Here is a 26,221-nt window from a genome sequence, read left to right on the forward strand (position 1 = left end):
TCATGAAACTATGCATATTTCCTCAGAATCACTGGTTTTCTAAATGAAAAATGTTTTTTAAAGGTTTGGAAGCTGCAATTTAAAAATAGAAGACGATTAATGTTTCACTTTTTACTGTCATTTCAAAAAATCACCACGACAAAACCGTTCAAGCTAACCAAAATCTGTTCGCAATTTAAGTTCCTCGATGTTTTTTCTTCATGTAGACAAAGTTTTGTGTGTATAGTGTACTTCCCCTGTGAGGAGTATTCAATAATTTTACAACTGTTAAATCCCCAAAATTCACATTCAAATCAAAATAGCCGATTTCCTGTTGATCGTAGCTTATGACTGTGAATTAGAAAGTTGTCCGTCTTGATAAGAACAATTTATGTACCAAGTTTGGTGTCTGTAGCTAAAACTAACCCCCCCACTTTTGACAAAAGGTGGCGCTATAGAGTGCCTCTTCCACGCCCTTTTCAAAGCTTTTGCCATGGTTTAGCTATCTTTAATACTGATATCTGTTTCGAGTTTCATGTAAATCTGAGCTTGTTGTCTGCCTAAAAATCATCAGAACAGAACATTCAAGTTTGACACGTTGCCATGGCAACACTATATTAGATATCAATATCCCCACAACAGATTTTCTTCGGCCGTGTTTTGTCATTATTCTGATGAAGTTTGAAGCAAATCGAGTAAAAATAAGATGCTGAATTCAAAGAGTTTTGAAAATGATTCACTTCCTGCTGCCAGTTGGTGGCGCTATAACTTTGACTCCTAATAGTCACATATATACGATCGGTATCATACAACGAACAAACAAATTAAGTTTGATCAAATTCAGGAAATGTATGTGGATGTTATTAGACATTTCCTGTTTCTCATTTCTCGCCATAATTTCAACGCCTCGCCACGGGCAAACCGTTCGAGATATCAAAAATCTCTTCGCAATTTAGCATCCCCAATGTCTTGAGATCGTGTTCACCGAGTTTTGTGGTGAACGGGTGGAGTTCCTCAGAGGAGTATATCAAATTCCAGAGCATGTGTTTTTCATAAAACCCTAAATAGCCAACTTCCTGTTGGGCGGAGCTTATGACATGCAGTGTGAAAGTTGTTTGGTTTGATGAGTTATATATATGTACCAAGTTTCATATGTATACGTGCAAGTATGCATGATATATGGCCCTCGGTACTACAGGGGGCGCTGTAGAGCCCCTGTGCCACGCCCGTGTATCAGACTCTGCCCGGCCCTAATGGCCGCAGGTTCCAAGGTGTGTGCCAATTTTCAAGAGTTTTTGAGTATGTTAAGGACCCCAAAAGCCCCCGAAACCTTGGAAAAAAATTAGAAGAATAAAGAAAAAAAAAAAAATAAATAATCCTAAGGAAAACAATAGGGCTCTCGCCCTCCAGGCTTGAGCCCTAATAATAATAATAATAATAATAATAATAATAATTAAAGCTGCAAGCAGCGATGAACGGGCCCTCGCACCCGGGCTCACCGGCAGTGAGTGGCTTTAGTTAATAGGTGAACGGTGAGAAATATGCGTTTAAACTCATAAATATAAGTAGAATATATTAATGTTTATTCCATATATGTGCCAATCTTCCTGTTGCCAGCAGGTGGCGCTATCATTGTAATGGAATATTGGCCTTCAGATGTGTTCAGGGCAGGACTTTTATCGAACATGTGAGGTTTGGGGAGGATTGGACATTTTATGCCTGAGTTACAACAACTTCTCTTGCTGTGGCGAGACATCAAAATTTGTCATGGCTCCATGTACACGCCCTTTAACAAAAACTCAAGATCTCCACAAGTTAACATTGCACAGGCCTTTAGATTAGACTGAATAAAAAAAATACTTTAATCTCAAAAAAATTCTAGGAGTAGTTTGTTGCAGCGTAAAACATGTCACTTCCTGTTGCCAGCAGGTGGCGCTATGACTATAACTGAAAATGGGCATGTAGATCTGTTAAGGGCAGAAGTCTTATCTAACATGTGAAGTTTGGGGCAGATTGGACATTGTATGTCTGAGTTACAGCAACGTCCTTTTTCATGGCGAAACATCGAAATTTGGCAGGCCGCCATGGACACGCCCTTTAACGAAACCTCAAGATCTTCGCAATTTAACATCACAAAGGCCTTTAGATTACATTGAAGAAGTTTGGTGTTGATCTGAATAAATCTCTAGGAGGAGTTCGTTAAAGTACAACCCCTGAAAATGGCAAAAACAACACCAATTTTGAAGGGAAAATTCAAAATAACCGACTTCCTGTTGGGATCCGGATTTCGTACCAAGAGACTTTTTTGTAGGTATTGGAGTGTTACATGTGTGTACCAATTTTTGTACATGTATGTGAAACATAGCTCGAGGCGCACTCCGTTTAAAGTGTATAGGTGGCGCTATCGAGCCATTCTGCCACACCCAGTGGAATATTGGCCTGCAGATCTGTTCAGGCCAGGACTCTTATCACACATGTGAAGTTTGGGGAAGATCGGACATTTTATGCCTGAGTTATAACATCTTTTATTCCCATGGCGAGACATCGAACTTCGTTGCGGCGCCATGAACAAGCCTTTTAACGAAAATTCAAGATCTTCACAACTGAACATGGCACAGGCCTTTAGATTAGACTGACCACAAAAAAGACATTGATGTCATAAAATTTGTAGGAGTAGTTCGTCGCAGCGTAAAATATGTCACTTCCTGTTGCCAATAGGTGGCGCTATGACTATAACTGAATATGGGCATGTCAATCTGTTCAGGTTCGGAGTCTCATCAAACATGTGATGTTTGGGGCAGATTGGACATTGTATGTGTGAGTTATAGCAACTTCATTTTTCATGGCGAATCATCGAAATTCGCCAGGCCGCCACGGACACGCCCTTCAACGAAAACTCAAGATCTTCGCAATTTAACATCGCTAAGGCCTTTAGATTAGGCATACCAAATTTGGTGTTGATTTGAAGAAATCTCTAGGAGGAGTTCGTTAAAATACAACACATGGAAATGACCAAAATTACACAAAAAATGCTCATAATATTAAAAATAACCGACTTCCTGTTGGGTTTAGAATTTCGCTCCAAGAGTCTTTTTTGTAGGTATTGGTGTGTTACATATGTGTGCCAATTTTAGTGCATGTACGTGAAACATAGCTTGAAGGCTGTTGATTTTCTTGGTATAGGTGGCGCTGTCGAGCCATTTTGCCACACCCTCTTCTGAATCCTATATCACACGAAAATTTTCACCAGGTTTGACGCGTGTGCAAAGTTTCATGACTTTTTGAGCATGTTAAAGCCCTCAAAAATGCGATTCATTCGGGAGAAGAAGAAGAAGAAGAATAATAATAATAAATATAGCTGCAAGCAGCGATGGCGGGCTCAAGCCACCAATGCCATCGCCACCCCGGTGGCATCAGGTAAACTGTGCCCAGCGGGCACATGCATTCACAATATCCCTCTGGCAGTGAGGTTTTAAAGGAAATGGCGGTTAAAGGGTTAATCCGAATCATCTAGACTTTAAAGTCGCATTCACAGAACAATATATATATATATATATATATATATATATATATATATATATATATATATATATATATATATATATATATATATATATAGTAACACTTTACAATAAGATTTCATTTATAAACATTATGTTAACATGAACAATATTTATATAGCATTCATTCATGTCAGTTAATATTCCAAACTTAAACATTAAAACATTGTTTTATTGTGATTTTTTCCCAAGCACATTTTACCAATTCCAAACCATATCAATCTTAATAACTACCATTATTTTTTATTTAATCATTTATGAGTGCTATACAATAGTCCAGGAAAGCTGGAAGAGAAAAACTCCTTATATTCATGTGCAGAATTATTAGGCATGTTTTCTTTTACAGATGAAATGCGCTAAAAAAGAGTTTTAACTCAAACTGTTTTAACTCAAAGTCGAAAATTATGAAATACCCATGAGAAATATCAAACACAAATGCAATACAGAAATGGATAAGTTAAGACTTGACCATTGTACAAAAATGCTGACTGGGTCATGAGGTCAGAAAAGAAGAAGAAAAAAAAACAGGTCAAGAAGAACTGACAAAAATAATTGCAAAATAATTAGGAATTAATGTGAAGATTAATTTTAAGTAAATTCTGCAAGACAAACTTTCAGGAAAGGAGGTGGAATAAAAATGAGCTCCTAAATCTTAATCCCGGATTCTGGAAGATATATTCCTCAAACCATCGGACAAGAGTAGGTGGTGCTGGTCCTTCACGAGTCACTCTAATCTGTTCATAAAGCCTATATATAAAGTCTTAATATATAGTATTTCACAATACTTCATGGTATTCTAATTAAATCATTTTTTGGAATCTTAGATCTCTCAGAACCTGACACATTGTAATTCTGAGACTCCAGGAAAGTGGCAGTTCTGTAAAATGTTGGCGCTGGAGACTAAATGCTCACTGATAGTTTCACACCTAATTCACTTAACACACACACACACACACACATACACACACACACACACACACACACACACACACACACACACACACACACACACACACATTACCCACAGTGACAGAGGGACAGAGTGACATCAGATGTATGATAGTTTTTTAATTTTCTATCATCCATAAAGTGTTGTATAGTCATGAAACTATGCATATTTCCTCAGAATGACTTGTCTTCTATGTGTACATTTTTTTGAAGTGTTTAGAAGCTGCACTTAAAAAAATAAAAGACATTTACAGGTTACTTTTTTACTGTTATTTCAAAAAATCACCATGACAAAACCATTCAAGCCATTCAAAATTCATCCGCACCTGTACTGTAAGATACATTCTTTAAACAGTGGTAAAAGAGGATGTGGGGTTGAACCTTCAAGAGTCACTCAAAACGTATCTGTCCATAAAGCCTATAAAGAATTATTCTTAATATACAGTTCACAATACTTCAGCTTGTTATTCTAATAAAGTGAGGGTCATTTTATCAGTAAAATACATAAAATTCATATTATTTTTCTTTGAAAGATTTCTATAAATGATTTAAATCATACTTGTTTCTACAATAATTATTTAAAAGTGATCCTATAGCTCCATCTGGTGGCCATTATTGGTACTAAGAATTGCAAGCTTGATTTATATGTTATGATAGTTTTAATTTTATGCTGGCTCTTGAAAATGATAAAGCTATGAAACTTACTGTGCTTCCTTCAAATGATGACTTCTACGTATATAAAAAAATTATGAAGAGTTGGAATTAAAATTTTTAAAGATATAGTAAAATAACTATTGTATTTTTTTTATGTTACTTGAATAAATCTCTATGGCCACACCATTTAAGGTATCCTAAACCCATTCGCAATTTAACATCTTCAGTATATGGCTTCATGTTAAAAAAGTTTGGTGTGAACTACTTGTGTCTTCTTGGAGGAGAATGAATTCATTTACAGGCTGAGTTTATCATAAATCCACAATAACATTTCTGAGTTCTGTATCAATCTGTGTTGTTGTTTGTTTATTTTTATTTTTTTTTATTTTTCTTAGGAAGATAACTGACCCTTTACTCTCCTTTTTAATAAATTACCTATTTATAGCTGTATTTATAAACTGCTTACTACTGACTATTAATATTGGGACAAGGCTTTATGAAGCATGAACTGACTATTTACTAATGAGTGCAGTTATTATAAAGTGTTTTCAATGCATTTGCTAATGTTAACAAATTAGACATTATTTTACAGTGTTATCAAATCCCTTAAATGATTTGTAAGTGTTTTGTAATGATTTTATTGACCTAAAAGCATTTGTGAAAGTTCTGCTTGCATTAGAGCTTAGTCTTGATCTGTGAGCTGAACAGATTTACTGTTACATCCATGAGATTATGTAAATTCAAATAAATATCATGTCACAGGATGTCAGAGGTCAGTATCAAATTAGTTTGAAATTATTATTTGCAGCACAAATAAGGTTTTTTAGGATTTTTAAAAATCCCTAAAACTGTCAGAAAAGGATAAGGCCTAAGATTTCTATGTGAGTGGCTAAATTTGTTTGTTTTTATAACTATAATGCATAAACTATGAAACTATACAAAATGTATAAAAAAGTACAAGTTATTCTTTTCCAATGTTTTTTATTTATTTAAATTTAAAAAATTAGCCTACGGCGATCTTTCTAAACATTTTGAATAAAACCTGTCAATATTTATTATAGACCACTATAACTGTGTATAATCTAACAAACGAGTTTATTATGAAAATAAAAGCGTGTACACCAGATAAATTGGACGATAAAGAAATTGCTAACAATAGTATAATAGAGCATGTTTTAGGTTTTTAGGCGTTTAGATGCAGAAATGGACAAATCAAATGTAAAATCAAATGTAATTGATTTAATTAAATATAGATTAAGTCTTGTTAGAGCAAAATAATAAATAAATACGTACACACATTAAAAAAGCAGCCAAGATGAATGAGTTTAATTTTTTATATAGATTAAAATTGAAGACAGAAGCAGCTGGTATATGCGGTCACTTAATATTAAAATCCAGTAGATCCACTTCAGATTTATTTCTCAACATTTTATGTTCACGTGGCTGTTTTCGTTTATGTTAGCCAAGCTATTATGTATTTTGAAATAATCTTGTCCGTGATGTGTTCGTTCTTACGACGAAAGGCAGAATCCTGCAGCTCGAGAGAGAAATGTTATTCTGCCAGTCGCGCTTTCAAATAGTCTTGCACACTTAAACGGGTCACAAACACCTGCATTTAGCTCGTGTAGTGTTATAATGGATGTATTGTGTGCATTTATGGCAATAATTTATTTTGAAAAGCTCTTAAACAAGAATAAATTCGTTTGTTTTGAACTTGTGACACTGTGCGCGCTGATCGGAGGCAGTGATTTCATATAGGCAGCCGCGAATATTTCATTTTCACACAAACAGTTCAAAAACATCTTAATTTAGCTCTTGGTGTGCTCTAATTGGTGAATTGTGTGATATCGCTGCAATACTTTATTTTTAATAGCTATAAAACAAGAATAAACTCGTTTTTTTCTGAGCTCATCATTCCACACGCTCCTGCTCAGAGCGGTGATTCATCTCTCGTGTTTCTCACGTATCACTGACCACACATCAATTATTAATGAGCCCTGACCTTATAATAATCATATATGTTGGTTTAGCTTGTCAGTGTGAATTAAATCCAAGTATTTATTTGTATTTTAACCGATTTAAAATCGAAACCAAAAGACAGTCTCCTCCCTTTTTTATTCCGGTAACTACACCTGTAGGGGCGCTATTTCTCTCAGACAATGGAAGTCTAAGCACACACACTCAAACAGAGGGACAGAGTGCTATGAGATGTCTGACAGTTTTTTAATTTTCTGTTATCCATACAGTGTTGTAAAGTCATGAAACTATGCATATTTACTCAGAATAACTTTTTTTCTTTATGAAAAAAGGTTTTGAAGTGTTTGGAATTTAAAAATGCAGGAAAATTAATAATTCCATCTTTATTGTCATTTTAAAAAATCCCCACGACAAAACCATCCAAGCTATCCAAAACCCATTCACAATTTAAGTTCCTCAATGTTTTTTCAACATGTAGACCAAGTTTGGTGTGTATAGTGTTACTCTCCTCTGAGCAGTATGCATTAATTCACAGCTAAATGTAAAAAACAATCCACATTCAAATCAAAATAGCCGACTTCCTGTTGGTTGTAGCTGATGACTGTGAATTAGAAAGTTGTCCGTCTTGATAAGAACAATTTTTGTACTGAGTTTGGTGTCTGTAGCTAAAACTAACCCCCTCACTTTTGACAAAAGGTGGCGCTATAGAGTGCCTCTTCCACGCCCTCGTATGAACTTTTGCCAGTGTCTAGCTGTCACTAATACTGATATGTGTTCTGAGTTTGATGAAATTCTAAGCATGTTATATGCCTCAAAATCACCTGAGAAGTATTCCAGTTTGACATGTTGCCACGGCAACAATATTTTTAGATATCAATATCCCCCCAGCAGATTTATATCGGCTGTGTTTTAACATTATTCTGATGAAGTTTGAAGCAAATCGAGTAAAAATAAGATGCTGAATTCAAAGCATTTTGAAAATGACACACTTCCTGCTGCCAGTTGGTGGCGCTATAACTTTGACTCCTAATAGTCACATATATGCGATCGACATCATACAATGAATAATCTGATGAAGTTTGATTAAAATTAGGAAATGTATGTGGATGGTATTAGACACTTCCTGTTTCTCAATTCTCGCCATAAATTAAACGCCTCGCTACGAGCAAACCGTTCGAGATATCAAAAATCCCCTGGCAATTTTTCATCCCCAATGTCTTGAGATCATGTTGACCGAGTTTGGTGGCAATCGAGTAAAAAACCTATGACAAGTATATCAAATTCCAGAGCATGCGATTTTTACATAACTCTAAATAGCTGACTTCCTGTTGGGCGGAGCCTATGACATGCAATACGCAAGTTGTTCGGCACGATGAGATCTATATGTGTACTGAGTTTCATATTAATAAGTGTAAGTATGTGTGAGCTATACATCAATATTAATGACTGTGTTCCAGGGGGCGCCGTAGAGCCCCTGTGCCACGCCCGGGTCCCAACCTCTGCAGGCTCCTAAAGGCCACAGATCCAAAGGTGTGTGCAAATTTTCAAGAGTTTTTGAGTATGTTAAGGACTCCAAAAGCCCCCACAACTTTGACGACAAATATGAATAATAAACCCTAAATAGCCAACTTCCTGTTGGGCGGAGCCTATGATATGCAATACGAAAGTTGTTTGTATTGATGAGTTCTATATGTGTACCGAGTTTCGCGCGTCTACGTGCAAGTATGTATGATATATGGCCCTCCATATTCCAGGGGGCGCTGTAGAGCCTCTGTGCCACGCCCGTGTATCAGTCTCTGCCCAGCCCTAATGGCCGCAGGTTCCAATGTGTGTGCCAATTTTCAAGACTTTTTAAGCATGTTAAGGGCCCCAAAAGCCCCCGAAACCTTGAAGAAAAATAATAATAATAAATAATAAATATAGCTGCAAGCAGCGATGGCGGGCTCAAGCCACCAATGCCATCGCCACCCCGGTGGCATCAGGTAAACTGTGCCCAGCGGGCACATGCATTCACAATATCCCTCTGGCAGTGAGGTTTTAAAGGATACGGCAGTTAAAGGGTTAATCCGAATCATCTAGACTTTAAAATCACATTCACAGAACAATATATATATATATATATATATATATATATATATATATATATATATATATATATATATATATATATATATATATATAACTTTAGTAACACTTTACAATAAGATTTCATTTCTAAACATTATGTTAACATGAACAATATTTATATAGCATTCATTCATGTCAGTTAATATTCCAAACTTAAACATTAAAACATTGTTTTATTGTGATTTTTTTCCAAGCACATTTTACCAATTCCAAACCATATCAATCTTAATAACTACCATTATTTTTTATTTAATCATTTATGAGTGCTATACAATAGTCCAGGAAAGCTGGAAGAGAAAAACTCCTTATATTCATGTGTGCAGAATTATTGGGCATGTTTTCTTTTACAGATGAAATGTGCTAAAAAAGAGTTTTAACTCAAACTGTAAAGCCCATGAGAAATATCAAACACAAATGCAATACAGAAATGGATAAGTTAAGACAACTGTAAAGTCGAAAATTATGAAATACCCATGATAAATATCAAACACACATGCAATACAGAAATGGATAAGTTAAGACTTGACCATTGTACAAAAAATGCTGACTGGGTCATGAGGTCAGAAAAGAAGAAGAAAAAAACAGGTCAAGAAGAACTGACAAAAAGAATTGCAAAATAATTAGGAATTAATGTGAAGATTATTTTTTAGTCAATTCTGCAAGACAGACTTTCAGGAAAGGAGGTGGAATAAAAATGAGCTCATAAATCTTAATCCCGGATTCTGGAAGATATATTCCTCAAACCATCAGACAAGAGGAGGTGGTGCTGGTCCTTCACGAGTCACTCGAATCTGTTCATAAAGCCTATATATAAAGTCTTAATATATAGTATTTCACAAAACTTCATGGTATTCTAATTCAATCATTTTTTGGAATCTTAGATCTCTCAGAACCTGACACATTGTAATTCTGAGACTCCAAGAAAGTGTCAGTTCTGTAAAATGTTGGCGCTGGAGACTAAATGCTCCCTGATAGTTTCACACCTAATTCATTTAACACACACACACACACACACACATTACCCACAGTGACAGAGGGACAGATTGACATCAGATGTATGATAGTTTTTTAATTTTCTATCATCCATATAGTGTTGTATAGTCTTGAAACTATGCATATTTCCTCAGAATGACGTCTTCTATGTGTACATTTTTTTGAAGTGTTTATAAGCTGCGCTTTAAAAAAAATAAAATACATTTACTGGTTACTTTTTTACTGTTATTTAAAAAAACAATCACCACGACAAAACCATTCAAGCTATCCAAAATTCATCCGCACCTCTTCTGTAAGATAAATTCTTTAAACAGTGGTAAAAGAGGATGTGGTGCTGATCCTTCAAGAGTCTCTGAAAACGTATCTGTCCATAAAGCCTATAAAGAATTATTCTTAATATACGGTTCACAATACTTCAGCTTGTTTTTCTAATTAAGTGAGGGTCATTTTATCAGTAAAATACATAAAATTCATATTATTTTTCTTTGAAAGATTTCTATAAATGATTTAAATCATACTTGTTTCTACAATAATTATTTAAAAGTAATCCTATAGCTCCATCTGGTGGCCATTATTGGTACTAAGAATTGCCAGCTTGATTTATAAGTTATGATAGTTTTAATTTTATGCTGGCTCTTGAAAATGATAAAGCTATGAAACTTACTGTGCTTCCTTCAAATGATGACTTCTACGTATATAAAAAATTATGAATAGTTGGAATTAAACATTTTAAAGATATAGTAAAATAACTATTGTATTTTTTTATGTTACTTTAATAAATCGCTATGGCCACACCATTTAAGGTATCCTAAACCCATTCGCAATTTAACATCTTCAGTATATGGCTTCATGTTAAAAAGGTTTGGTGTGAACTACTTGTGTCTTCTTGGAGGAGAATGAATTCATTTACAGGCTGAGTTTATCATAAATCCACAATAACATTTCTGAGTTCTGTATTAATCTGTGTTGTTGTTTGTTTATTTTTATTTTTTTATTTTTCATAGGAAGATAACTGACCCTTTACTCTCCTTTTTAATAAATGAGCTATTTATAGCTGTATTTATAAACTGCCTACTACTGACTATTAATATTGGGACAAGGCTTTATGAAGCATGAACTGACTATTTACTAATGAGTGCAGTTATTATAAAGTGTTATCAATGTATTTGCTAATGTTAACAAATTAGACATTATTTTACAGTGTTATCAAATCCCTTAAATGATTTGTAAGTGTTTTGTAATGATTTTATTGACCTACAAGCATTTGTGAAAGTTCTGCTTGCATTAGAGCTTAGTCTTGATCTGTGAGCTGAACAGATTTACTGTTACATCCATGAGATTATGTAAATTCAAATAAATATCATGTCACAGGATGTCAGAGGTCAGTATCAAATTAATTTGAAATTATTATTTGCAGCACAAATAAGGTTTTTTAGGATTTTTTAAAATCCCTAAAACTGTCAAAAAAGGATAAGGCCTAAGATTTCTATGTGAGTGGCTAAATTTATTTGTTTTTATAACTATAATGCATAAACTATAAAATTATACAAAATCTATAAAAAAGTACAACAGTTATTCTTTTCCAATGTTTTTTATTTATTTAAACTTTTTTTTTTTTTTTTTGGATTTAAATTTAAAACAATTAGCCTACTGCATTCATTCTAAACAGCTTGAATAAAACCTGTTAATATTTATTATAGACCACTGTAACTGTGTATAATCTAACAAACAAGTTTATTATGAAAATAAAAGTGTACACCAGATAAATTGGACGATAAAGAAATTGCTAACAATAGTATAATAGATCATGTTTTAGGTCTTTAGGCGTTTAGATGCAGAAATGGACAAATCAAATGTAAAATAAAATGTAATTGATTTAATTAAATATAGATTAAGTCTTGTTAGAGCAAAATAATAAATAAATACGTACACATATTAAAAAAGCAGCCAAGATGAATGAGTTTAATTTTTTATATAGATTAAAATTGAAGACAGAAGCAGCTGGTATATGCGGTCACTTAATATTAAAATCCAGTAGATCCACTTCAGATTTATTTCTTAACAGTTTATGTTCACGTGGCTGTTTTCGTTTATATTCGCCAAGCTATTATGTATTTTGAAATAATCTTGTCCTTGATGTGTTCGTTCGTACGACGAAAGGCAGAATCCTGCAGCTCAAGAGATATGTTATTCTGCCAGTCCCGTTTTCAAGTAGTCTTGCACTCTTAAACGGGTCACAAACACCTGCATTGAGCTCTTGTGTTATAATGGGTGTATTGTGTGCATTTATGGCAATATTTTATTTGAAAAAGCTCTTAAACAAGAATAAATTCGTTTGTTTTGAACTTGTGACACTGTGCGCGCTGATCGGAGGCGTTGATTTCAGATAGGCAGCCGCGAATATTTCATTTTCACACAAACAGTTCAAAAACATCTGAATTTAGCTCTTGGTGTGTTCTAATTGGTGAATTGTGTGATATCGCTGCAATATTTTATTTGTTAAAGCTATAAAACAAAAATAAACTCGTTTTTCTGAGCTCGTCATTCCACACGCTCCTGCTCAGAGCGGTGATTCATCTCTCGTGTTTCTCACGTATCACTGACCACACATCAATTATTAATGAGCCCTGACCTGATAATAATCATATATGTTGGTTTAGCTTGTCAGTGTGAATTAAATCCAAGTATTATTTTGTATTTTAACCGATTTAAAAATGAAACTAAAAGAGAGTCTCCTCCCTTTCAGTCGAATTTCCCTTTAAGGAATTGAACCTGTAGGGGCGCATTTTCTCTCAGACAATGTAAGTCTCAGCACATAATACTCAAACAGAGGGACAGAGTGAGATGAGATGTCTGACAGTTTTTTTAATTTTCTGTTATCCATACAGTGTTGTAAAGTCGTGAAACTATCCATATTTACTCAGAATGACTTTTTTTTTTTTGTATGAAAAAAGGTTTTGAAGTGTTTGGAATTTAAAAATGCAGGACAATTAATAATTCCATTTTTACTGTCATTTAAAAAAATCACCACGACAAAACCGTTCAAGCTATCCAAAATCCTTTGGCAATTTAAGTTGTTTAAAATGTTTTGGCATCATGTAGACAAAGTTTGGTGTGTATAGTGTTACTCACCTCTGAGCAGTATGCATTAATTCACAGCTAAATGTAAAATAAAATCCACATTCAAATCAAAATAGCTGACTTCCTGTTGATCGTAGCTGATGACTGTGAATTAGAAAGTTGTCCGTCTTGATAAGAACAATTTTTGTACCGAGTTTGGTGTCTGTAGCTAAAACTAACCCCCCCACTTTTGACAAAAGGTGGCGCTATAGAGTGCCTCTTCCACGCCCTCTTATGTACTTTTGCCAGTGTCTAGTTATCATAAATACTGATATGTGTTCTGAATTTCATGAAATTCTAAGTATGTTATATGCCTTAAAATCACCTGAGAAGTATTCAAGTTTGACATGTTGCCACGGCAACAATATTTTTAGATATCAATATCCCCCTAGCAGATTAATATAGGCTGTGTTTTAACATTATTCTGATGAAGTTTGAAGCAAATCGAGTAAAAATAAGATGCTGAATACAAAGCATTTTGAAAATGACACACTTCCTTCTGCCAGTTGGTGGCGCTATAACTTTGACTCCTAATAGTCACATATATGTGATCGACATCATACAATGAATAATCTGATGAAGTTTGATTGAAATCAGGAAATGTATGTGGATGGTATTAGACACTTCCTGTTTCTCAATTCTCGCCATAATTTCAACGCCTCGCCACGAGCAAACCGTTCGAGATATCAAAAATCCCCTGGCAATTTTTCATCCCCAATGTCTTGAGATCATGTTGACCGAGTTTGGCGGCAATCGAGAAAAAAACCTATGACAAGTATATCAAATTCCAGAGCATGCGCTTTTTACATAACTCTAAATAGCTGACTTCCTGTTGGGCGGAGCCCAATGACATGCAATACGAAAATTGTTTGGCACAATGAGATCTATATGTGTACTGAGTTTCATATGAATATGTGCAAGTATGTGTGAGCTATACATCAACATTTATGACTGTGTTCCAGGGGGCGCCGTAGAGCCCCTGTGCCACGCCCGGGTCCCAGCCTCTGCAGGCTCCTAAAGGGCACAGATTCCAAAGTGTGTGCAAATTTTCAAGAGTTTTTGAGTATGTTAGGGACCCCAAAAGCCCCCACAACTTTGACCAAAAATATGAATAATAAACCCTAAATAGCCAACTTCCTGTTGGGCGGAGCCTATGACATGCAGTACGAAAGTTGTTTGGTTTAATGAGATCTACATGTGTACCGAGTTTCATGTGTCTACGTGCAAGTATGTGTGATATATGGCCCTCAGTATTCCAGGGGGCGCTGTAGAGCCCCTGTGCCACGCCCGTGTATCAGTCTCTGCCCGACCCTAATGGCCGCAGGTTCCAATCTGTGTGCCAATTTTCAAGAGTTTTCGAGCACGTTAAGGACCCCAAAAGCCCCCGTAACGTTAGAAAAAAAAAATAATAATAATAATAATAAAAAATAATCCTAAGGAAAACAATAGGGCTCTCGCCCTCCAGGCTTGAGCCCTAAATATAGCTGCAAGCAGCGATGGCGGGCTCAAGCCACCAATGCCATCGCCACCCCGGTGGCATCAGGTAAACGGTGCCCAGCGGGCACATGCATTCACAATATCCCTCTGGCAGTGAGGTTTTAAAGGATATGGCGGTTAAAGGGTTAAACCGAATCATCTAGACTTTAAAATCACATTCACAGAACAATATATATATATATATATATATATATATATATATATATATATATATATATATATATATATATATATATATATATATATATATATATATATATATATATTAGGGCCGGGACTTTAACGCGTTAATTGAGATTAATTAATTACACAAAAAATAACGCGTTAACTAAGATTAATTAATTACAGAAAAATAAATTCCCGCATTTTTAACAACTTGTTTTTGCACCGCAGAATGTTTCTCACTGGATTTGTTTCGGCGGACCGATTATACTGAAGCACCAACTGGCGTTCGCTTCGCATATCACTACTGTCTATGATATCACTGCAGCACATCGAGCCTCAAGTATAACCTCAACGCAAAACATATAGCAGCTAGCGTGGACTTTACACTTTATGTTGAACTATATATTATTTTGTTGGTGCAACAGTTTATGTTGAACTCGTTATTGTTTTGGCCAAGGTTATTGAGAGTTGGACTTAGTATGTTATGGCCTCTGAAGCAACAGAGAGATGTTTTCTAATAGTCAGTGTTTCCAATGTTCTGAATGTAATTGACAGTATTGTGTTTCACTTAAAAAACTCTTTACAGAAGGTTCCAGCACCTATAAGCTTCCTGAATTTCTGAAATGTACTATTTCGAAATTGTTTCTAAATATGCTATTGCTACACTTCATGGCAAAAATTGCTCTGGTCTGCTACACTTGGTTGAACAAAAATAAACAATATTTTGTTGCTTAAGCTTATGTATTCAGTCATTATTCAATGGTATATTATAAATCCATGTGAAAAATAATTACTTCTCACTGTTCTCAGGTCAAATATTTATATGCGATTAAAATGCGATTAATTTCAATTAATTAATTACAAAGCCTCTAATTAATTAGATTAATTTTTTTAATCGAGTCCCGGCCCTAACATATAAATATATATATATATATATATATATATATATATATATATATATATATATATATATATATATATATATATATATATATAGTAACACTTTACAATAAGATTTCATTTATAAACATTATGTTAACATGAACAATATTTATATAGCATTCATTCATGTCAGTTAATATTCCAAACTTAAACATTAAAACATTGTTTTATTGTGATTTTTTTCCAAGCACATTTTACCAATTCCAAACCATATCAATCTTAATAACTACCATTATTTTTTATTTAATCATTTATGAGTGCTATACAATAGTCCAGGAAAGCTGTAAGAGAAAAACTCCTTATATTCATGTGCAGAATTATTAGGCATGTTTTCTTTTACAGATGAAATGCGCTAAAAAAGAGTTTTAACTCAAACTGTTTTAACTCAAAGTCGAAAATTATGAAATACCCATGAGAAATATCAAACACAAATGCAATACAGAAATGGATAAGTTAAGACTTGACCATTGTACAAAAATGCTGACTGGGTCATGAGGTCAGAAAAGAAGAAGAAAAAAAAAAACAGGTCAAGAAGAACTGACAAAAATAATTGCAAAATAATTAGGAATTAATGTGAAGATTAATTTTTAGTCAATTCTGCAAGACAGACTTTCAGGAAAGGAGGTGGAATAAAAATGAGCTCCTAAATCTTAATCCCGGATTCTGGAAGATATATTCCTCAAACCATCGGACAAGAGGAGGTGGTGCTGGTCCTTCACGAGTCACTCTAATCTGTTCATAAAGCCTATATATAAAGTCTTAATATATAGTATTTCACAATACTTCATGGTATTCTAATTAAATAATTTTTTGGAATCTTAGATCTCTCAGAACCTGACACATTGTAATTCTGAGACTCCAGGAAAGTGGCAGTTCTGTAAAATGTTGGCGCTGGAGACTAAATGCTCCCTGATAGTTTCACACCTAATTCACTTAACACACACACACACACACACACATACACACACACACACACATTACCCACAGTGACAGAGGGACAGAGTGACATCAGATGTATGATAGTTTTTTAATTTTCTATCATCCATATAGTGTTGTATAGTCATGAAACTATGCATATTTCCTCAGAATGACTTGTCTTCTATGTGTACATTTTTTTGAAGTGTTTAGAAGCTGCACTTAAAAAAATAAAAGACATTTACTGGTTACTTTTTTACTGTTATTTCAAAAAATCACCACGACAAAACCATTCAAGCTATTCAAAATTCATCCGCACCTGTACTGTAAGATACATTCTTTAAACAGTGGTAAAAGAGGATGTGGTGCTGAACCTTCAAGAGTCACTCAAAACTTATCTGTCCATAAAGCCTATAAAGAATTATTCTTAATATACAGTTCACAATACTTCAGCATGTTGTTCTAATTAAGTGAGGGTCATTTTATCAGTAAAATACATAAAATTCATATTATTTTTCTTTGAAAGATTTCTATAAATTATTTAAATCATACTTGTTTCTACAATAATTATTTAAAAGTGATCCTATAGCTCCATCTGGTGGCCATTATTGGTACTAAGAATTGCCAGCTTGATTTATATGTTATGATAGTTTTAATTTTATGCTGGCTCTTGAAAATGATAAAGCTATGAAACTTACTGTGCTTCCTTCAAATGATGACTTCTAGGTATATAAAAAATTATGAAGAGTTGGAATTAAAAATTTTAAAGATATAGTAAAATAACTATGGTATTTTTTTATGTTACTTTAATAAATCTCTATGGCCACACCATTTAAGGTATCCTAAACCCATTCGCAATTTAACATCTTCAGTATATGGCTTCATGTTAAAAAAGTTTGGTGTGAACTACTTGTGTCTTCTTGGAGGAGAATTAATTCATTTACAGGCTGAGTTTATCATAAATCCACAATAACATTTCTGAGTTCTGTATCAATCTGTGTTGTTGTTTGTTTATTTTTATTTTATTTATTTTTCATAGGAAGATAACTGACCCTTTACTCTCCTTTTTAATAAATGAGCTATTTATAGCTGTATTTATAAACTGCTTACTACTGACTATTAATATTGGGACAAGGCTTTATGAAGCATGAACTGACTATTTACTAATGAGTGCAGTTATTATAAAGTGTTATCAATGCATTTGCTAATGTTAACAAATTAGACATTATTTTACAGTGTTATCAAATCCCTTAAATGATTTGTAAGTGTTTTGTAATGATTTTATTGACCTAAAAGCATTTGTGAAAGTTCTGCTTGCATTAGAGCTTAGTCTTGATCTGTGAGCTGAACAGATTTACTGTTACATCCATGAGATTATGTAAATTCAAATAAATATCATGTCACAGGATGTCAGAGGTCAGTATCAAATTAGTTTGAAATTATTATTTGCAGCACAAATAAGGTTTTTTAGGATTTTTAAAAATCCCTAAAACTGTCAGAAAAGGATAAGGCCTAAGATTTCTATGTGAGTGGCTAAATTTGTTTGTTTTTATAACTATAATGCATAAACTATGAAACTATACAAAATGTATAAAAAAGTACAAGTTATTCTTTTCCAATGTTTTTTATTTATTTACATTTTTTTTTTTTTTTGGGGGGATTTACATTTTTAAAAATTAGCCTATGGCAATCATTCTAAACAGCTTGAATAAAACCTGTCAATATTTATTATAGACCACTGTAACTGTGTATAATCTAACAAACGAGTTTATTATGAAAATAAAGTGTGTACACCAGATAAATTGGACGATAAAGAAATAGCTAACAATAGTATAATAGAGCATGTTTTAGGTTTTTAGGCGTTTAGATGCAGAAATGGACAAATCAAATGTAAAATCAAATGTAATTGATTTAATTAAATATAGATTAAGTCTTGTTAGAGCAAAATAATAAATAAATACGTACACACATTAAAGAAGCAGCCAAGATGAATGAGTTTAATTTTTTATATAGATTAAAATTGAAGACAGAAGCAGCTGGTATATGCGGTCACTTAATATTAAAATCCAGTAGATCCACTTCAGATTTATTTCTCAACAGTTTATGTTCACGTGGCTGTTTTCGTTTATATTAGCCAAGCTATTATGTATTTTGAAATAATCTTGTCCGTGATGTGTTCGTTCTTACGAAGAAAGGCAGAATCCTGCAGCTCGAGAGAGAAATGTTATTCTGCCAGTCGCGCTTTCAAATAGTCTTGCACACTTAAACGGGTCACAAACACCTGCATTTAGCTCGTGTAGTGTTATAATGGATGTATTGTGTGCATTTATGGCAATAATTTATTTTGAAAAGCTCTTAAACAAGAATAAATTCGTTTGTTTTGAACTTGTGACACTGTGTGCGCTGATCGGAGGCAGTGATTTCAGATAGGCAGCTGCAAATATTTCATTTTCACACAAACAGTTCAAAAACATCTTAATTTAGCTCTTGGTGTGCTCTAATTGGTGAATTGTGTGATATCGCTGCAATACTTTATTTTTAATAGCTATAAAACAAGAATAAACTCGTTTTTTTCTGAGCTCATCATTCCACAGGCTCCTGCTCAGAGCGGTGATTCATCTCTCGTGTTTCTCACGTATCACTGACCACACATCAATTATTAATGAGCCCTGACCTTATAATAATCATATATGTTGGTTTAGCTTGTCAGTGTGAATTAAATCCAAGTATTTATTTGTATTTTAACCGATTTAAAATCGAAACCAAAAGACAGTCTCCTCCCTTTTTTATTCCGGTAACTGCACCTGTAGGGGCGCTATTTCTCTCAGACAATGGAAGTCTAAGCACACACACTCAAACAGAGGGACAGAGTGAGATGAGATGTCTGACAGTTTTTTAATTTTCTGTTATCCATACAGTGTTGTAAAGTCATGAAACTATGCATATTTACTCAGAATAACTTTTTTTCTGTATGAAAAAAGGTTTTGAAGTGTTTGGAATTTAAAAATGCAGGAAAATTAATAATTCCATCTTTATTGTCATTTTAAAAAATCCCCACGACAAAACCATCCAAGCTATCCAAAACCCATTCACAATTTAAGTTCCTCAATGTTTTTTCAACATGTACACCAAGTTTGGTGTGTATAGTGTTACTCTCCTCTGAGCAGTATGCATTAATTCACAGCTAAATGTAAAAAACAATCCACATTCAAATCAAAATAGCCGACTTCCTGTTGGTCGTAGCTGATGACTGTGAATTAGAAAGTTGTCCGTCTTGATAAGAACAATTTTTGTACTGAGTTTGGTGTCTGTAGCTAAAACTAACCCCCCCACTTTTGACAAAAGGTGGCGCTATAGAGTGCCTCTTCCACGCCCTCTTATGAAATTTTGCCAGTGTCTAGCTGTCACTAATACTGATATGTGTTCTGAGTTTGATGAAATTCTAAGCATGTTATATGCCTCAAAATCACCTGAGAAGTATTCCAGTTTGACATGTTGCCACGGCAACAATATTTTTAGATATCAATATCCCCCCAGCAGATTTATATCGGCTGTGTTTTAACATTATTCTGATGAAGTTTGAAGCAAATCGAGTAAAAATAAGATGCTGAATTCAAAGCATTTTGAAAATGACACACTTCCTGCTGCCACTTGGTGGCGCTATAACTTTGACTCCTAATAGTCACATATATGCGATCGACATCATACAATGAATAATCTGATGAAGTTTGATTAAAATTAGGAAATGTATGTGGATGGTATTAGACACTTCCTGTTTCTCATTTCTCACCATAATTTCAAAGCCTCGCCACGAGCAAACCGTTTGAGATATCAAAAATCCCCTGGCAATTTTTCATCCCCAATGTCTTGAGATCATGTTGACCGAGTTTGGCGGCAATCGAGTAAAAAACCTATGACAAGTATTTCAAATTCCAGAGCATGCGCTTTTTACATAACTCTAAATAGCTGACTTCCTGTTGGGCGGAGCCTATGATATGCAATACGAAAGTTGTTCGGCACGATGAGATCTATATGTGTACTGAGTTTCATATTAATACGTGCAAGTATGTGTGAGCTATACATCAACATTTATAACTGTGATCCAGGGGGCGCCGTAGAGCCCCTGTGCCACGCCCAGGTCTCAGCCTCTGCAGGCTCCTTCAGGCCACAGATTCCAAAGTGTGCGCAAATTTTCAAGAGTTTTTGAGTATGTTAAGGACCCCAAAAGCCCCCACAACTTTGACGACAAATATGAATAATAAACCCCAAATAGCCAACTTCCTGTTGGGCGGAGCCTATGATATGCAATACGAAAGTTGTTTGTATTGATGAGTTCTATATGTGTACCGAGTTTCGTATGTCTATGTGCAAGTATGTATGATATATGGCCCTCCATATTCCAGGGGGCGCTGTAGAGCCCCTGTGCCACGCCCGTGTATCAGTCTCTGCCCGGCCCTAATGGCCGCAGGTTCCAATGTGTGTGCCAATTTTCAAGACTTTTTAAGCATGTTAAGGGCCCCAAAAACCCCCGAAACCTTGAAGAAAAATAATAATAATAAATAATAATAATAATAATAATAATAAATATAGCTGCAAGCAGCGATGGCGGGCTCAAGCCACCAATGCCATCGCCACCCCCGGTGGCATCAGGTAAACTGTGCCCAGCGGGCACATGCATTCACAATATCCCTCTGGCAGTGAGGTTTTAAATGATATGGCAGTTAAAGGGTTAATCCGAATCATCTAGACTTTAAAATCACATTCACAGAACAATATATATATATATATATATATATAACTTTAGTAACACTTTACAATAAGATTTCATTTATAAACATTATGTTAACATGAACAATATTTATATAGCATTCATTCATGTCAGTTAATATTCCAAATTAAACATTAAAACATTGTTTTATTGTGATTTTTTTCCAAGCACATTTTACCAATTCCAAACCATATCAATCTTAATAACTACCATTATTTTTTATTTAATCATTTATGAGTGCTATACAATAGTCCAGGAAAGCTGGAAGAGAAAAACAGGTCAAGAAGAACTGACAAAAAGAATTGCAAAATAATTAGGAATTAATGTGAAGATTACTTTTTAGTCAATTCTGCAAGACAGACTTTCAGGAAAGGAGGTGGAATAAAAATGAGCTCCTAAATCTTAATCCCGGATTCTGGAAGATATATTCCTCAAACCATCGGACAAGAGGAGGTGGTGCTGGTCCTTCACGAGTCACTCTAATCTGTTAATTAAGCCTATATATAAAGTCTTAATATATAGTATTTCACAATACTTCATAGTATTCTAATTAAATAATTTTTTGGAATCTTAGATCTCTCAGAACCTGGCACATTGTAATTCTGAGACTCCAGGAAAGTGGCAGTTCTGTAAAATGTTGGCGCTGGAGACTAAATGCTCCCTGATAGTTTCACACCTAATTCACTTAACACACACACACACACACACACACACATTAACCACAGTGACAGAGGGACAGAGTGACATCAGATGTATGATAGTGTTTTAATTTTCTATCATCCATATAATGTTGTATAGTCATGGAACTATGCATATTTCCTCAGAATGACTTGTCTGCTATGTGTACATTTTTTTGAAGTGTTTAGAAGCTGCACTTTAAAAAAATAAAAGACATTTACTGGTTACTTTTTTACTGTTATTTCAAAAAATCACCACGCAAAATCATTCAAGCTATCCAAAATTCATTCACACCTGTTCTGTAAGATAAATTCTTTAAACAGTGGTAAAAGAGGATGTGGTGCTGAACCTTCAAGAGTCACTCAAAACGTATCTGTCCATAAAGCTTATAAAGAATTATTCTTAATATACAGTTCACAATACTTCAGCTTGTTATTCTAATTAAGTGAGGGTCATTTTATCAGTAAAATACATAAAATACATATTATTTTTCTTTGAAAGATTTCTATAAATGATTTAAATCATACTTGTTTTACAATAATTATTTAAAAGTAATCCTATAGCTCCATCTGGTGGTCATTATTGGAACTAAGAATTGCAAGCTTGATTTATAAGTTATGATAGTTTTAATTTTATGCTGGCTCTTGAAAATGATAAAGCTATGAAACTTACTGTGCTTCCTTCAAATGATGACTTCTACGTATATAAAAAATTATGAAGAGTTGGAATGAAAAATTTTAAAGATATAGTAAAATAACGATTGTATTTTTTTATGTTACTTTAATAAATCGCTATGGCCACACCATTTAAGCTATCCTAAACCCATTCGCAATTTAACATCTTCAGTATATTAGCTTCATGTTAAAAAAGTTTGCTGTGAACTTGTGTCTTCTTGGAGGAGTATGAATTCATTTACAGGCTGATTTTATCATAAATCCACAATAAAATTTCTGAGTTCTGTATCAATCTGTGTTGTTGTTTGTTTTTTTTTATTTTTTTATTTTTCATAGGAAGATAACTGACCCTTTACTCTCCTTTTTAATAAATGTGCTTATAACCCAAGAACAAGCTTTTTATAGCTGTATTTATAAACTGCTTACTACTGACTATTAATATTGGGACAAGGCTTTATAAAGCATGAACTGAATATTTACTGTTTGAGTTTGAAATTATTATTTGCAGCACAAATAAGGTTTTTTAGGATTTTTAAAAATCCCTAAAACTGTCAGAAAAGGATAAGGCCTATAAGATTTTATGTGAGTGGCTAAATTTATTTGTTTTTATAACTATAATGCATAAACTATGAAATTATACAAAATGTATAAAAATGTACAACAGTTATTCTTTTCCAATGTTTTTTATTTATTTATTTAATTTTTTTTTATTTTATTTACATTTCAAAACATTTGCCTACTGCAATCATTCTAAACAGCTTGAATAAAACCTGTTAATATTTATTATAGACCACTGTAACTGTGTATAATCTAACAAACAAGTTTATTATGAAAATAAAAGTGTACACCAGATAAATTGGACGATAAAGAAATTGCTAACAATAGTATAATAGAGCATGTTTTAGGTTTTTAGGCGTTTAGATGCAGAAATGGACAAATCAAATGTAAAATAAAATGTAATTGATTTAATTAAATATAGATTAATTCTTGTTAGAGCAAAATAATAAATAAATAAATAAATAAATAAATAAATAAATAAATAAATAAATAAATACGTACACACATTAAAAAAAGCAGCCAAGATGAATGAGTTTCATTTTTTATATGGATCAAAATTGAAGACAGAAGCAGCTGGTATATGCGGTCACTTAATATTAAAATCCAGTAGATCCATTTCAGATTTATTTCTCAACAGTTTATGTTCACGTGGCTGTTTTCGTTTATAGTCGCCAAGCTATTATGTATTTTGAAATAATCTTGTCCGTGATGTGTTCGTTCGTACGACGAAAGGCAGAATCCTGCAGCTCGAGAGATATATGTTATTCTGCCAGTCGCGCTTTCAAATAGTCTTGCACACTTAAACGGGTCACAAACACCTGCATTTAGCTCTTGTAGTGTTACAATGGGTTTATTGTGTGCATTTGTGGTAATATTTTATTTAAAAAAGCTCTTAAACAAGAATAAATTCGTTTGTTTTGAGCTCCACACTGTACGCGCTGATCGGAGGCGGTGGTTTCAGATAGGCAGCCGCAAATAATTCATTTTCACACAAACAGTTCAAAAACATCTGAATTTAGCTCTTGGTGTGTTCTAATTGGTTGATTGTGTGATATCGCTGTAATAATTTATTTTTAAAAGCTTTAAAACAGGAATAAATTCGTTTTTTCTGAGCTCTTTACTCCAGACGCTCGTGATCACAGTGGTGATTCATCTCTCCTATTTCTCACGTATCTCTGGCCAGAAATAATTTATCCATGAGCCCTGAACCGGTAATAATCAGATATGTTGGTTTAGCTTGTCAGTGTGAATTAAATCTAAGTATTTATTTGTATTTTTAACCGATTTAAAAGTGAAAGTAAAAGTCCGGGAATTGAACCTGTAGGGGCGCTATTTCTCTCAGACAATGGAAGTCTGAAGCACATATACTCAAACAGAGGGACAGAGTGAGATGAGATGTCTGACAGTTTTTTAATTTTCTGTTATCCATACAGTGTTGTAAAGTCGTGAAACTATCCATATTTACTCAGAATGACTTTTTTTCTGTACGAAAAAAGGTTTTGAAGTGTTTGGAATTTAAAAATGCAGGAAAATTAATAATTCCATTTTTACTGTCATTTAAAAAAATCACCACGACAAAACCGTTTAAGCTATCCAAAATCCATTGGCAATTTAAGTTGTTTAAAATGTTTTGGCATCATGTAGACAAAGTTTGGTGTGTATAGTGTTACTCTCCTCTGAGCAGTATGCATTAATTCGCAGCTAAATGTAAAAAAAAATCCACATTCAAATCAAAATAGCTGACTTCCTGTTGATCGTAGCTGATGACTGTGAATTAGAAAGTTGTCCGTCTTGATAAGAAAAATTTTTGTACCGAGTTTGGTGTCTGTAGCTAAAACTAACCCCGCCACTTTTGACAAAAGGTGGCGCTATAGAGTGCCTCTTCCACGCCCTCTTATGAACTTTTGCCAGTGTCTAGTTATCATAAATACTGATATGTGTTCTGAGTTTGATGAAATTCTAAGCATGTTATATGCCTCAAAATCACCTGAGAAGTATTCCAGTTTAACATGTTGCCACGGCAACAATATTTTTAGATATCAATATCCCCCCAGCAGATTTATATCGGCTGTGTTTTAACATTATTCTGATGAAGTTTGAAGCAAATTGAGTAAAAATAAGATGCTGAATTCAAATCATTTTGAAAATGACACACTTCCTGCTGCCAGTTGGTGGCGCTATAACTTTGACTCCTAATAGTCACATATATGCGATCGACATCATACAACGAATAATCTGATGCAGTTTGATTAAAATCAGGAAATGTATGTGGATGGTATTAGACACTTCCTGTTTCTCATTTCTCGCCATAATTTCAACACCTCGCCACGAGCAAACCGTTCGAGATATCAAAAATCCCCTGGCAATTTTTCATCCCCAATGTCTTGAGATCATGTTGACCGAATTTGGTGGCAATCGGCAAAAAAACCTATGACAAGTATTTCAAATTCCAGAGCATGCGCTTTTTACATAACTCTAAATAGCTGACTTCCTGTTGGGCGGAGCCGAATGACATGCAGTACGAAAGTTGTTCAGCACGATGAGATCTATATGTGTACTGAGTTTCATATTAATACGAGCAAGTATGTGTGAGCTATACATCAACATTTATGACTGTGTTCCAGGGGGCGCCATAGAGCCCCTGTGCCACGCCCGGGTCCCAGCCT

The 26,221-nt window shown here is 34.1% G+C and overlaps 1 protein-coding gene and 1 long non-coding RNA gene across 2 annotated transcripts in view; both read left to right on the top strand.

The window, feature by feature from the left end:
* Positions 1-26,221, top strand: part of LOC128015511 (syntaxin-8) — a 98,851-nt gene that overhangs the window by 11,568 nt on the left and 61,062 nt on the right. The window lies entirely within an intron of this gene.
* LOC128015513 (uncharacterized) lies at positions 5,313-18,387 on the top strand. The gene is made up of 3 exons (XR_008183936.1): positions 5,313-5,390; positions 11,099-11,619; positions 18,294-18,387. It is a non-coding gene; the product is annotated as an uncharacterized LOC128015513 (long non-coding RNA).

Source organism: Carassius gibelio, chromosome A6 (assembly GCF_023724105.1).
Source record: "Carassius gibelio isolate Cgi1373 ecotype wild population from Czech Republic chromosome A6, carGib1.2-hapl.c, whole genome shotgun sequence".
Lineage (NCBI taxonomy): Eukaryota > Metazoa > Chordata > Actinopteri > Cypriniformes > Cyprinidae > Carassius > Carassius gibelio.